Source organism: Castor canadensis, chromosome 9 (genome assembly GCF_047511655.1).
Source record: "Castor canadensis chromosome 9, mCasCan1.hap1v2, whole genome shotgun sequence".
Classification (NCBI taxonomy): Eukaryota; Metazoa; Chordata; class Mammalia; order Rodentia; family Castoridae; genus Castor; species Castor canadensis.
Window position 1 is genome coordinate 77,787,133 of NC_133394.1, and position 14,707 is coordinate 77,801,839.

At 36.4% G+C, this 14,707-nt stretch overlaps 1 long non-coding RNA gene across 1 annotated transcript in view; it reads left to right on the forward strand.

Moving 5' to 3' along the window:
- The first annotated feature begins 1,812 nt into the window (after positions 1-1,812).
- The window catches only part of LOC141410750 (uncharacterized), a 64,009-nt gene continuing 51,114 nt past the window's right edge, over positions 1,813-14,707 (forward strand). Inside the window, exon 1 of the long non-coding RNA XR_012435537.1 lies at positions 1,813-1,981. This is a non-coding gene — a long non-coding RNA (uncharacterized lncRNA). The remainder of the gene's footprint in view (positions 1,982-14,707) is intronic.

Here is a 14,707-nt window from a genome sequence, read left to right on the forward strand (position 1 = left end):
TTTATAAATTCAGAATATAAACCCCAGGAACACACTAATAAATATATTGTCAACTGTGATTTTGCCAAAAGAACCATTAGTAAAGTGAAAAAGTATATGAGTAAATATTTTAGCCTTTTAAAAAACAATCAATCTTCAAATAACATAATCTATTGTTCTAACATCATGGTCTAGCTCATTAATAGAAATAAGCAGCATTTGGGGAACGAGCACAGGGCATCCATGTGATTCTGATATTAATATCATTAAAATTTAATTGCAAATTGTGAATACTAAATCAATGTTTTCTAGCTAGTGCCCAAAAGATTCAATGTTCTTTGCCTCTGAAGGAAGTACTTTAGAAATTCATTTAGGATTGCTGACAATGTTTTTGTTGGGATTCTTTGATAAGAGTATAATGAGGTACGATCTGCCTAAATGAAAGTCAGGACTGCTCTCCATACTGTAGGGAAGGCAAGGGACACCCTGGCTCACCAGAGTTGCACCACAAGCAGGGACAGCTTTTCATTAAGGCCTACTTTCCCCCTCATGAGAAAGACTGATAGGATTTGATAATAAATGGAAAGCAGCACAGTTGCCTGTGTTCTCAGCGTACTGGGAAAGCACTGATGATTTTCATAGTTTGGATAAATACAGAAAGGCAGCATCTTCCTTCATTTCAAAGACCCTGATAACTACACAGCCTAGTTAATTGTTTATTATTAACGTAATTCACCATTAGTGACTCAGCCAGGAGAGGAAAATGCTTAGTAATTAAAGTAAAAGTTGCATTTGAAATCAGGCTACTTTTCCTGACAGATTTCAAGGCAAAGTCTTTCAAGTGGACCTTTAGTAAGGTGGGTCTCCTTGGACACAGTGTAGTCACATGCAGCACAAAGGTGTCCTGAGGAGGTTTCCAAAATTCCCAATGGGTAAGCTTCACTTTAGTACAGGTGTGTGCGTGCACGCATACACACACACACTCTCATACTCACAGCATAAGTAACTAAAGTGCAGTAATATCTGAACACTTCTAGGCAAGTCTACTTATATTTGTAGAAAAGATTAGAAACTAGACATCTCCGGTTTCTGCATAAGAAAAGCATTATTCATAGTTTTGAAGTGAAAAAAAACCAACAATTACTTTTTCTATTAATATGCTATCAATTTATTATCCCACAGATGAAAGATTCTGAATATCACAGCAAGCAGGAAAAGAACAGATCTCAAAGAGAAACATTGCAAGGACAATAACGGATTCTTTTTACTTTCATTTCTTCTACATTTGCATCATCCACTTTTTTTTTTTTTGTATTTCTAGTGTTGAGCTATTGTGGAATTAAATTTCTCAAAGAATGTAGAATGATAAATCCTTATCTTTTCTTTCCCCCCCTTTCTTCTTTAGAATAAATGTGTAAATCTAATAACTAGGCTGTAGTGGAAAGGATTTCACATAAAGAGGAAATTCATATGTATTAAAGGCCTACAGTATTCTGAGCCCAGGCATTGTGCTAGTAACTTCTTATTAAAACACAGAGAATGTCTGCAATCAGTGTGAGTTCAGAGATGAAAAGAAACATCACTTTAATATTCTCAGGAGAGTTGAGTGTAAAAGCCTCATGAAATAGGTGTTTTATAAGGTTTAAAGATTCTTTTGATGACAGGACACAACACACTGACACAAACAGATGAAAAGGAGGAACTCTTTGTTGTTTCCAGCTCCAAAGGAGAAAAGCTGCCAGGCAGGCTATGGGTATGGGGCGGGGGAGGGCTGCGCGCAGGGATGGGGATCAGCTTGCCGGAGCTGCACATGACTGCTGCAGGTGGCAGGCAGGGCAGGCGGAGCCAGCTTTCCCAGGATCAGCGACTTGAATAATTTCGTGGGCTTTACTAGTTTGCTGCCTGGCCCCAGACAGTGGGACCCAAATAGGTAGGAGATGCAGCTGGAGTGTACAATCACAGTTCCCTTACATGTGGGAGCCTGGCAGGGAAGTAAATGCAGGTATGTGTGAAGAAGGGTGTTTAACAAAGGGCTTGTAAGGTATAATTGCAAGTTTTCAGCCAAGACTTTAAGACAGGGTAAAGACAGCGCTTGTGAAATATTGTATTAAAATTGACCTCTTGATGTCCTGGTATCAGTTTTGAGCTCAGTTATTTGGGGTATTAGAGTGGCCTGAAGACTAGAGGAGTCTTCAAGGAGACTTCAGTGAGGTGCTGTAAAAAAGTAGAGAAAATGAGAGTAAACGAAAGAAACCAAGTAGATGCATGAGGGGGTCACTGAAGGCAGGCTCCTATATTTTTTGGTGGGGGGATGTTAACCAGGAGAATAAGTCAGTCATGTTAGGGACTTTGAATGCTATTTTGCTTAAATTATGGAGCATGCTAAATTTGTGTGGGCTATGTTTGTTATGGTGATGGTATAAGTACCTGGCTGTATAGGTAATAGTGGTAGTCAATTGTCAAAATTCTTAGGCCTTAATTAAGTGGGTTTGACATTTGTTATACTTCAGAAATATGAGACACTTGAATATTTGTAGGTTAACATCAATGATTCTTTTTTCTATATATCTATGCATATATATAATTTTAGTTTTGAATTAGAATTAGCATATATTAAGGGATTCATTGTGATAATTCCACAATGTGTACACGGTACCTTGAACAAGTTCACCTGCTCCATTATATTTCCATTTCCCCCCACCCCCCACTTAAAACAGTTCTTGGTGCTGTCTTCACATGTATGTATGATTCTCAATTGCTAAATTACTAAGTTGGTCCCTGTGACAGGTTCATCAACCCCCAAATAGTAGGGGTTTCCAATACTGGACATATGAATGCAGAACATCTGACAATAATCCACAGTTAGAGACAAATGGTTAAGATTTGTATAAATGGTAAGGTCAAGGTCAAGAGAGGCCTAAATGCAAATGTGGTATGTGTTTTGGGAGTGGTAGAAGGGCAAGGGGTCAGGATGAGTGCTTTTGTTTGTTGTGCCACAACCTAATCCCATGGGATTATCTTTAATAGGAAATGTATCCCCTTATTGTTCTTTGGGTAATTGGGAATTAGTAAAGGAAGTACTGAAGGAGAGCAGTATTTCTTTTGTTGCTTAATAGCATCCATATAGTAATAATAGCTATTATAATAATAATACTTAACTCAGGACCTGTAGCTCAAACCAACTGTTATCCTCTACAATATCACCACACTACTGATAAAACTAGACCTCACCACATTCCACTTTTGAATATGGAGGCCTCCGTTAGTAAGTGCATGCTACATATTGAGGAAACATCAGAGCAATGTGTGGGGGGCACCAAAGGTGCAGGAGGTGGCAGTTTGGAATAGGTTTTAGTTTTGCAGTATTTTCCACTTCTGGGACAGGACAGATGTCATTTGATAAAAGTGTGGTACATGAACCAGGCTGCTGGGAGATCTACCAGACACAGATAGCCTGTACATAAGAGACCAGGTCAACTAACTGTTCATGAATGTTGGATACCTGTGTAAATATCTAAGGGACTGGGGAACAAGTTCATCTTTTGTAAGGCAAGAGGCTTTGGCACTGTTTGGATGGGAGAGATTAAAGTATTTCTTCTGAAGTAAAATTTCAGCTTCTGATTCAGCTTCAGATCAGTCATCCATCAGGCATTCTGGGTGGTAAGTGGCAAAGCTCTTAGATGGTCAGCTCTCATTTGTAGTCCTTTTAGACTAGCTGAGGGGTTGCGATTCACATTCAGTATAGTTTTCATTGTCTCCTTCTGGGACAAGGCAATTGGCCAGCCCCTTAGCATGAAGGATTTGCCTTTGCGTGTTGGGATGCATTTGGTACCCACGTTCATTGGCTTAGAGTTTGACATTGTGTGAGCACTTAGGTCACATAAGCTGGCATTCTGGGGATTCAGGAAGAAGGTATTTATTCCCTTCTCCCATTCAAATTATGCAGTGGGCCACTGAATGGTATCTATGACATCCTTGCAGGTCTGAAGATTGCAAACTTCACTAGGAAGAACAGCAAGGTATCCAGAAGCAAGAAAAGTAGGTTAGACTTCTGCTCATATCTGAAAACCATGACAAGAATAGAGTGCTGCTTCTCTACCATGGAGGTGTCAAACCAACACTTTCTATCACAAACTGTAGTTCTGCCTCAAATAATAAGAAACCCCAATACCAAAGAAGACAGACTCATGGTGTAGGTCTCCACCAGACAGCATCTGTGACTAGAAACACATGGGTTCCCCTTACCAGAAAACATAACTCACTAGTATAGACTCCAAGTGACCTAAGATGGGGAGAAAGGGACTGGGAGTAAGATCCACCCCTCCAAAATGTAGGCAATTAGCCCTGTTCACATCGACTATTCAGATACCATGGGAATTTGAGTATGAAGATAAGTGGCAGTCACCAGCAAGCAGGGCCACAGGCAACACCAGCAATGGGCAAGCTTACCTCCAGGCAGCAGCTCCATTCCAAGCTGCTCTGGCCTGATCTGGACTCATAAATCAGAAGCCATCTGTCAAAGCAAACATTCATGCTCAACTTTCATGGCCCTGACATGCTGTTCATTTCACTAGGTGTTCTGTAAGACTTAAAGATTCTGTTGGTGGCAGGACACCACACACTGACAATTGGATAGAAAAAACAGCAGCAGCAGCAGCAGGAACAACTTGGAGGAGGCAGCTAGTATGTGGGAAGCCATACCAGGCTCCCTGCAGGAGGGCTGACAGCAATGACTTCATGGGCTTTAGTCCATAGGATCTGTCCCTAGTTGTCTGGTACCTGGTCCAAAATGTGGCAGACCAAAAGAAGGGGTTACTTATGGTGTATGCATAGGAGCACTGGAGGATGGGAACCTAGTAAAAGAAGGGATTGAAGCTGGGGTCTCAGCAAACTGCTTATGAAAGGAATTGATAGCCAACACTTCAAAAGAGCACATGTGGAATTTTGTATTGTTGTAGGTGCCCTCGCTCCATTCTCCTACTCACTCCAATGCATATTGTGAAGCAGATTCAGAAAAATGCTTTATATTTTATTCCTACTCTTATTTTTTAAAATCAGTTTCCTCTTCTCAAGACTCCAAGTTAAATAATGTCAGAAAACAGAGGAACATTTTTTCCCAACATTATTTGTAACATAATAAGCAAGTTATTATATTACACCAAATTTGGGCTTTGCTTATTGTTGTACCAGATTTGGTGTTTGGGCATTGATTTTTTTTCTTAAGTATTAACTAATCTTGAGTTATTTGTTGGGTTCTATCAGAAGAAAAATCCAGAAAGCTCTGTTTAGTTTTTTCTTGTTATTCATTTGGTTGTTTTTGCAGAGCTGGGGATTGAACCCAGAATCTTATGCATGTCAGGCAAGCTCTACCACTGAGTTGCACCTCCTAACCTTTCACAGCTCTATTTAGTTTACTTTTTTTTTTTTAAGGAATATTAGTTTCTTTATGTTCTTAAAAATTGTATATATAGACTATAGAAATAGTATTCTCATATTTACATGAGAAAAGTATTGCTTAAATTAGATATATGTTCAACTTATATGGCTTATTACTTGGTATGCTCATGACAGTATTATTTACTTTGGCTAAAATTGAAACAACTCAACTGTCCTTCTGTTAATGAATAGGTGTACAAATTGTGATATATCCATACAAGGAACAATTATTCAGCAATAAAAAATAATAAATTACTGCTATGTATGAGCACCTGGATGGGCCTCAAAAGCATTGTGCTAAGTCAGACAAAAAAGACCACATATTATTTGGTATAATTTACATGGAATATCCAGAGTAGACAAAAGTAAAGAGGCAGAAAGTGGAGTAGTGGAAGTGGTAACAACTTCAGAGGTGGGGTTCAGTGGCAGGTCTTTGGCTCAGTGAGAGAGGAGTATACTCAAAATGGATAATTCCTCTTCTTCTTTTTTGTATCCTGGTCATGAGGTGATTGGGTTTTGCTCCATCGTACCCTCCTGCAATAATATGCTGCCTCATTATCAGCTCAAAAGCAAAAGGACCAATCATAGGTTGGAACCTCTGAATCTGTAAGCCAGAATAAATATTTTCTCTGTGTAAGTTGATTGTCTCAGGTATTTGTCATAGTGTCAGAAAGCTGACTAATGTACTGTGTTTCTTCTTATGGAAATGCTGTTTTTCCATCCCTTAACAATTCTCTTCCTGATTCCCAACTTTACCTGTGTTATCGATTTGCATTCTATGAGATTAAGCATAGCAGTAAATTTGGGGGAACTGAGTTTGGTCCTTCTTATTCATTTTTCTGTTGCACATCTTGCTTCCTCTTTACAGTGCTGTATTTAATGTGTAACTGTTCAATCATCTGTTTATATTATGTTGGCTTTATTATTTTGTTAGCACTTTGTGTCATTCTTAGGTTTATGTTCACAATATTTAGTACAAAACCTATTACAAGTTGCTATGTGGAATCTCCAAAATAACACCCTTCTCTGCTTCCTGGATTTGAAGAGGCTGAAAAACAAAACTAAGATAAATAGCAAAGCCAAATAATTGGGTGCACATACATACAGGCAAATGGGCCTAACCACTGCCAAACTTCTGAATGAGAAGTTTACCTGTTCAATTGCAGGAAACTCTGTACCAGGCAGATCTTTTTATAAGGTGAAGGAAATGAAGCAAGCCTATGTTACACTAATTGAACTTGTTTATAGGATGAAATGACCAGGAGTGGGAAGAAAGATTCTTTATTTGCAGGTGTAATTGAAAGCAAAATAGTGAAACTTTTGCTTCGAGGACAAGTATCAGATTTACAGCAGGGAAGAGGAACAAGGTTATTGGAAAACAATGATATAAGGATATCATCAACATTTCATTCCAATAGAAACAAATAATTTAAAATATGTATTAATATATTAATATTAATTTCCTAAAATGACTTTCATTCCCCACCTAAATTTAATTTCTTCAGAGGTCACTCATGCATAACAAATGTCACCTTTCGCAGACTTGTGTCTAGAGTAATATTTAATTTTAGGCTCACTGTTCAATTTTGTGGCTTCCTCCTTAACAAAAGCCTTTGGTTTCTATGTACCAACAGAGAATTCTGTTCATCATAAATTAGTTACGAAAGCCTAAAATTACGAACACAGCTACTTGTAAGTTGCCTAGCAACTATGTAGGATACTGAAGCTTAATTTTGGATCAGTTGACCCTGAAGGAACTGCAAAATTAATTTTTTTAATTTCAGTATCTTTAGAAAGTTACCAGTCCATGTCCAAAATGTTTTTTTGCCTTCTTAGTTATTCAGTCTTTCAAAGCTTCTTCAAGCTATCAAAACACCAAATTATGTTTGTTATTTATATATTTTCCAATATTTTTCAGAAACAAAAAATCTTATTTTCACTTGTAACTGACCAGAACATTTGAGTAAAATCAACTCAGTTGTGAAATATTTTAAAACGTGACATTTTTCTGCATTTCACAGCTGGAAAGAATGTCAAAAAAAGAATTAATTAAAATATGTATTAATATACATACGTGAGGATATTAAACACGACCAACCTCGGTTTAATATCCTCCATGCACATCTGTTCTTAGAAAACTCAGAAATATTGCTCAGAAATCATATTAATTTACAGATATTTTTCCAAATTCACTACTTTAGATATCAAAACTGCAGCTACCAGAACAAATACTTCTTTCCTTGACTTTAGCTGATGCCAACAAAATGGTTTCTACCTTCTTTATTATTGCCAGAAGGTATAAAAATGAGATCAAAACTATACCATATTAATTTTTTGGCCAGCTTTAATATTTATACATCATAATTTATGAGAAAATTTAAAAAGTATTTGTAAAATGGGATTAGGACATTTTTAAACTGTGGACAAAAGTGAATCCATACATCAGAATCCTCATTGCAAAAACCTCTGTAATAAATAAATGTAAAATACCATTGTGAAATGTCTAAAAAGATGTCATTGGGAGCATTCTAAGGTAGACAGGTATTAAAAAAGTGAACTGCATGGTGAGTACAGGCTGGTGCAACCACAGAGCTGTGTTATAGCAGGACATCCTGCAACTGCTCAAACAGTAGAAACAAGACCACCCCAAATCCACTGGGACCAATACAGCCCAAGCCTTTATAATGATATCATCAGTGTTTCAAATTTGGTTATTCCTATCATACATCTGATGTCATGACACATCCAAAAAGTCAATATATGGACAAAAAAAGAAAGTAACTCCATTCTGAAGTGCCCTACCTTTCTCTGCCTTAACCCATGAATAATCATCCCTTCCCTTAAAGTTTATCCATAAAACAAGCTATCCAAAATACAGGACCATGTGACTATCGGGAAGTCCATACTCTACTCCTTTGTGGAATGTACTTTTGCTCTGAAATATAACTTTCTCCCAATTCTTTATTTTGTCTCATTTCTGAATTCTGCCTCTGATAGAAGGGCCCGGAAATCCTAGATACAGGGCTCAATGTGGTCTGTAGTCCTCCGAGACTGTAAGAAGTGTTTAAACTAGTTTTGTTGAAAAGCAAGGACTCCTTGCTCAAGCCCATGAATTAATTAAAAGCAGGAAAAAAACATGGCATCTGTCCTCCATTTTGTGTTTGTCTTTGCTCTAAGACATTCTCTTTGCAGTCACCTTGCAGTCACTTTGGATTCTAGGAAAGACAGTACTGATAACATCCCCATGACAGGGACTGAAATTACACCTAACAGTAGAACCTTCTTAGGATGGACCACCCTCCAGGTAACAACTCAGGAACCTTTCCTGAGCAAGGACTTGTGACTGGAACTGTTTAGCCATACATACCTGTGTCCTTTGCCCTCAGTTCTTTGTATAATTAAACCTGTAACTCATGTCTGAATGGCTGAAGATGGGCTGAGTGCTTACTTCTGCCTCTTCCCACAGCAGGTCCTGAGCCATGAAATAAATCTGCCTTCACCATGCCTTTTTTATGTGGTGTATAGGGGATGTTGCCAGACCTGGCATGTAGAATCCAAGGAGTTTGAGACTGGGTTCCAAAACTCCAGCTTCAGGCCCTTTCCAGATCTCAACACTAGCAAAAATTCTACTGCAAATTTGAAGACAATTTCTAGAACCAAGTTTTCAATTTTTAAAACTTGCTTTTTAATAAACTGTGTAGGGTTGTTACATGGAGTTTCTAAGAAAAAAAAATTGAAGAATCAATTGCACAATAAATGATACTATCAAAAAACTGACACTACACACTCCATGTTTTCATTCTTGGCTAAAACAGCAGAAGAAGCCCATATTTGTGGGATTCCATCACAGACAGCAGGAATCTATAGAAAGTACAAATGTCCTTTAAAGGGAATCAGTATGAAGAGAAGTCAGTGACAAAAATATGCTTCAGAATACACAGCAAATTTATTTGCCAAACATAGCTATCTTTGCTTTATTGAGCTGGGCTTCCACTGCTTCCCAGAAACACTTACAGATGTGTAAGAGTTTAGAAGGTGTTTAAAAGAAAGGCCTTTCTCTAAAGATGGAGCCATGTGTTTCTTCTGTAATGGATCATAATATGTAATCCACTTCATCTAAATATGATTAGAGCTCATTTTCTCATATTGACTTGTCTTTGTTAAAGTTTCGTTCTTCCTCAGCAAAGCTGAGCGCACTAGGGTGAATGCCCATGGAGAAATTCATGGCTTATTAGTCTCTGCTTGTTATGAAAGTAATTCATGCCCAACTTGGGAAATCATAAATGAACAAACGAAAAAATAAAGAAAAAAATACTAACCACAAGTCAAGCACTCAGAGACAGCCACACAATTTGTTGGAATACGTCAGATGGCTTTTGTATCTATAAATATACATAGTTGTATGTTATTTAAAATCATCTACTAAACTATGATATTATTTTTCTCTTAATATATAATACAAACAAAAAATTTGTGTTAAAAATAAACTTAATTGAGGAAAATATGAACTATGAATATGGCTACATTCATTCTCTATTTTTATGTAAATGCTACCTCCAATATTTTATTATTTTAAATATCATTGTAGTAAACGTTTTTCTATAGTTCCTTCTTCACCTGTGTTGTTTTAGAATCTATTAATTTAGTTTTTCTTCCTTTAATTTTTGTTTTGAAATTATTTTAGAGCTCTGAACTTTGAAAAGTACTTTAGTTTTCCTGTGTCACTTTGACTCAGACTACCTTAATCTTAAATATTAAATAACCATACAAAAACCCGAAAACTAACCTTGGCATAGCATTCAATCCTTATTAAAATTTCATGATTTGGCCCATTAATGGCCTTTTTATGATATAGATTCAATCCAGAATTTCCCTTTGCAATTAGTGGTCATCTCTTCCAATTTATGACACTTTTTTGATCTTTTGCCTTTCACAAGTTTGACTGTTTGAAGGAATGCTTGTCAGTTATTTCACAGGCTGTACCTCAGTCTCTATTGTTTTGTTTATTGTTTGCTTTCTCATTATTTTGGGACAAGAATGCCCAAAGCCATGATGCCGTGCTGTGCCATTTTCAGCACATTTCAGAAGAACATGTCAAAGTGTCTTATTTCTGTGTGGATAACTCTGATGATTTGTTTAAGTTGGTGCCTGCCAAATTCTTCCTTCATAAAGTTATTGTTTTCCTTTCACTAATAAGTATCCCTGTACAGATATTTTGATACTGTGTGTATATTCTTTGTTATCATACTTTCATCCAATAATTTTAGAATCCACTGGATTTTCATGCTTGCAAAATATTGAGATATTTATCTAAACAAGGTTATATATTTCTATTTCTTTCTTTTTGGTGGCACTGATGTTTGAACTCAGGGTTTCATGCTTGCTAAGCAAGTGCTAAACAACTTGAACCATGTCGATAGCCCTTTTGTTTGGGTAATTTTTGACATAGAGTCTTGCTTTTTGCCCAGGCCACCCCGGACCTTTATCCTCCTATTTATGCTTCCTGCAGAATCTGGGATGTCAGGTGCGTATCCCCACACCCACCTTTTTCTGTTGAGATGAGGTCTAGCAAACTTTTTGACCCATCTGGACTAGAACTGCAATCCTCCTGATCTCTGCCTCTGGGGTAGCTAGGATTACAGGGGTCAGCCACTAGTGCCCAAAACCTTTTACATTTATTATCTGGGAACTCTTCATGTAATTTTCCATCACCCCTACTTTTTCATTCAATTATTTATTTATGTCAGTATGAGCTTATGAATATTTATTTAATTGGTTATAAAACAATAGTGGCATTTATTTTGCTGCTAAAATTACCAAAGCTTTGTGCCATTGAGAATTTCTTCCTGACACCTGTGCCTTTTCAGTAAGTTTCCATTGTCTTTTGAACATTTTCTTACAATGTTATCATATTAATGCTGACCCAGCTTATATGTTCTCTGCCTTAGCCCTAGAACCAATGGTGTGGACATTGATGCTGCTGTGTCATTGCTTCCATGCCCTGTGAGCAGTAAGCTAGGAAATAAAGCTGTACACACTAACACAAACCCATCCATAATCTGCGCTGAATTCTGTATTAGCCAACCTGTATCTGTATATATAACTAAACCACGAATTCAAACTGATACTTGCAATTCAGTCCAACACCACTGGGCTCATTCTAGCCATTTCCCGTTCCTCATTTTTAGGTTCTTTCTGTCTATGGTAAGCCTGGATCTGGTGATATATATATACACAAAGTGTATACACTTTGTTTAGCCTTAGTGGGCACATAGTTTCAGAATCACTAACTGTAACTTGAAACTTATTTCCTAACTAGAATACAAAATCTAAATTCAGTTCTTGTTTTGCATATTATTATAGGCAGTCAAATGTTATTTTCAAAAATGACCAAAGTTTACTTCTGTTGTGACTATATTTGTCGCTCATATCTCATTCAAGTGTTACTGTTAGTGCCTTTACATTTTCCCATAATTTGTGATTTCAATTGTTTCTTTAGTTTGTTTGTGTGTCTCAGTGTTAGACCTCTATGAAAATCTATTATATTCAAAGAAGGGTAAACAACATTTATCACTTCCATCATCTCTCGTTTCACTGTTCCCTTGCAGAACTGTAAGTAACAAATCTCATTAGTGTCCAATTTATGTTTTCTGTAAATAGGAAGACTCATATCTGTTTTCTTTGATTCCCTTCTTGTGTAATGGGCAGCACATACAGATATGTTTGGCATTTTGTTTTCACCTAACAGCATATGCTGGAGTTCTCTCCATAACTGTAATAGGAGGACTTCCTGGAATAGATGCATTAGGACTTGACCACTCAGCCATTTCTGCACATTTAGTTTTTTCTAACAGTTTATAACTGCACACAATCTTGAAATGAAGAGATTTGTGCATATGCATTGTCATGTATAACAACTTATATTCGGGGCAATTTCTAAGAAATAATATTGCTGGGTCAAACTGACTTCTTAAATATAAAAGTCCAGAAAGCACCATATTCATTTCTAAGTATGTATTTTAAGGCTTTTCATACTCATAAGCAAGTCTTTCTGAAAGTTATATTTCTCCAAGAACTATATTGACTAGATTAAATGGATAGAAGTCACTGCATTTGAATTTACTAAAGAATTCCATTTTAAATTGGTAGAAGTGGGACTAGAAGGAAGAGACTAAGGCAACAGAAACAGGAGCAAATAACATTTCCACACACATGCATTGTTTAGAGGTCATTGATAAGTGTTTCCTAGTTGGATTTTTCATTTGATGAGCTTAGTAATTATTTTTAAGAAAAGCAGTAAGGGAGAAGTGAAAGGGAAGAAAGAGACACAGAGAGAGGTTACTTTTATTTGGACCTTAGTTCAGTGTAATGGTTAATAATAATACCTTGTAAGGCAGGGAAATAAGATTTATTTTCTCTCTAATATTATTAAATACATAATAAATAGTATCCTAATATTTCAAAATATTAAAATATCAAGTTGTTTTCTGTGTATCATAAAATACTCATATCTGAACTGGCATCAAAATTATTTGAGAAAAAAATGGGTTTAAAAACATTTTTCTAAACAAAATCCTGTGCACTGATGAACATTTTTAATTAAAAGTAAATGTTTCTCTACTTTTGCCAGTTAGTTTGGTAGTTCTCACACATACATACAGTATGATTTTAGCATCACTAAATGCAATTGGGTGTCCCAAAGCTAAAGGCTACTTCCAAAGTTAAAATTTGATAAAATCAAATTATTTATCCATAAATGTCTTTTTACCTGTGCATTTTTATTCTTCCCCACAGTACACCAAACTTACTTCCAAGATATGGATTTGGAACTATTATTTCTATTTTCATTAGAGGTTGATAGTTTTATTTCTTTGAAGGACTGAGGGAAGGAGAGGCTTAATTTCTGCTATTACATAGGTCAACAACAATGCTTAGACTTTATGTAAATCCCTTGGGTAAGGTTTTCTGCTCACTTGTTTTCCTGCATTGCTTCTCACTTTTTAAAGCACAATGTATGTTCAGGTATAATACCAAGGCAAAAAATCCCACTATACAATGGACAGACACCTAAACAATGAAGAACAAGAATGTTAAACAGTTCCCGCTAAGGGAAGGATACTAATGGAGGGGTGGAGGTTAAGAGAAGGATGTACAGAAGGTGAATATGATTGACGTACTTTCTACACAAAAATGAATATAGAATATTTAAACCATAAGCACCAGAAGAAGGAGACTAAGGTAAAAAGGGAAAAATGGACGATATGAACCAAATTACAATATAATACATACATACATGGAAATGTCATAATGAAATTCCCTGTACAGCTATCTTCAACAAAAATGTCTCTTCTCAAAAATGAAGGACAGGAAGGTAAATCAGGTCCTTTCTGGGGGTTTGTATCAGTGGAAGGGGGAGGATATAAGGAGAATGAATATGGTGGAAATAATAGGTACTCATGGAACAATGAGACCTGTGGAAACTGTTCTAAGAATCAGGGAGGAGGATAAAAGAGAATGATGAAAGGGGTGAATTTAACTAAGATATAGCGTAAGCACTTTTGTAAACGTGACATTGTACCCTCTATTCTACAATAATATGCTGATAAAAAAAAGTTTAACAAAGATTGCAGGGAGTTCTCTATGTTGTTTTATTTGGTCGCTGGGGAATGGTTTTGTGTGAATACTCAATACAGCATGACATGATATGCAGGTAGGTGATAGAACTTGTTTACAACACTGTTGGGAGGTTTGGTTGCAAGAGGTCAGTGTAGGAAATTTGATTTCTCCCCATGAGAGCTGAACTATGTAGAATGGGCTTCGCACTGGACCAGTGTATTTAGCCTCTACATTTGAGTGTCTGTAATTGTCTTTTGGAATTACATTACTTCTCAAATAATAATAAAACTTTTATGGCACTCTTATTTTTTATTAAATAAATTTGTACCATGTATTAAAGTCAGAATCAGTAATCAGGATTATATTTCAATTAGCAGATGAGATCTGTATTGGAGGCTTCCAAGTACTTCAGCACAGGGGCAGAATGTTGCCTTGCTGAAAAATATTGTCGTTTGCAGAATCACATCAATTGAATAGGGCAATTTATTAAGTATAACATGAAATTTTGAGAATATTATGAGCAATTTAAACATCAAAAATAATAAGAATGTGTTGAAAATATATCTTCAGAAAAATACTACAGATGTAGTATTAGAAGGAACTGTGAATAATAAATTTGTTCAACAAGTTCACAAATAGTAATTACTTGGATTTTGCTGTTCTTACTATGTCATCA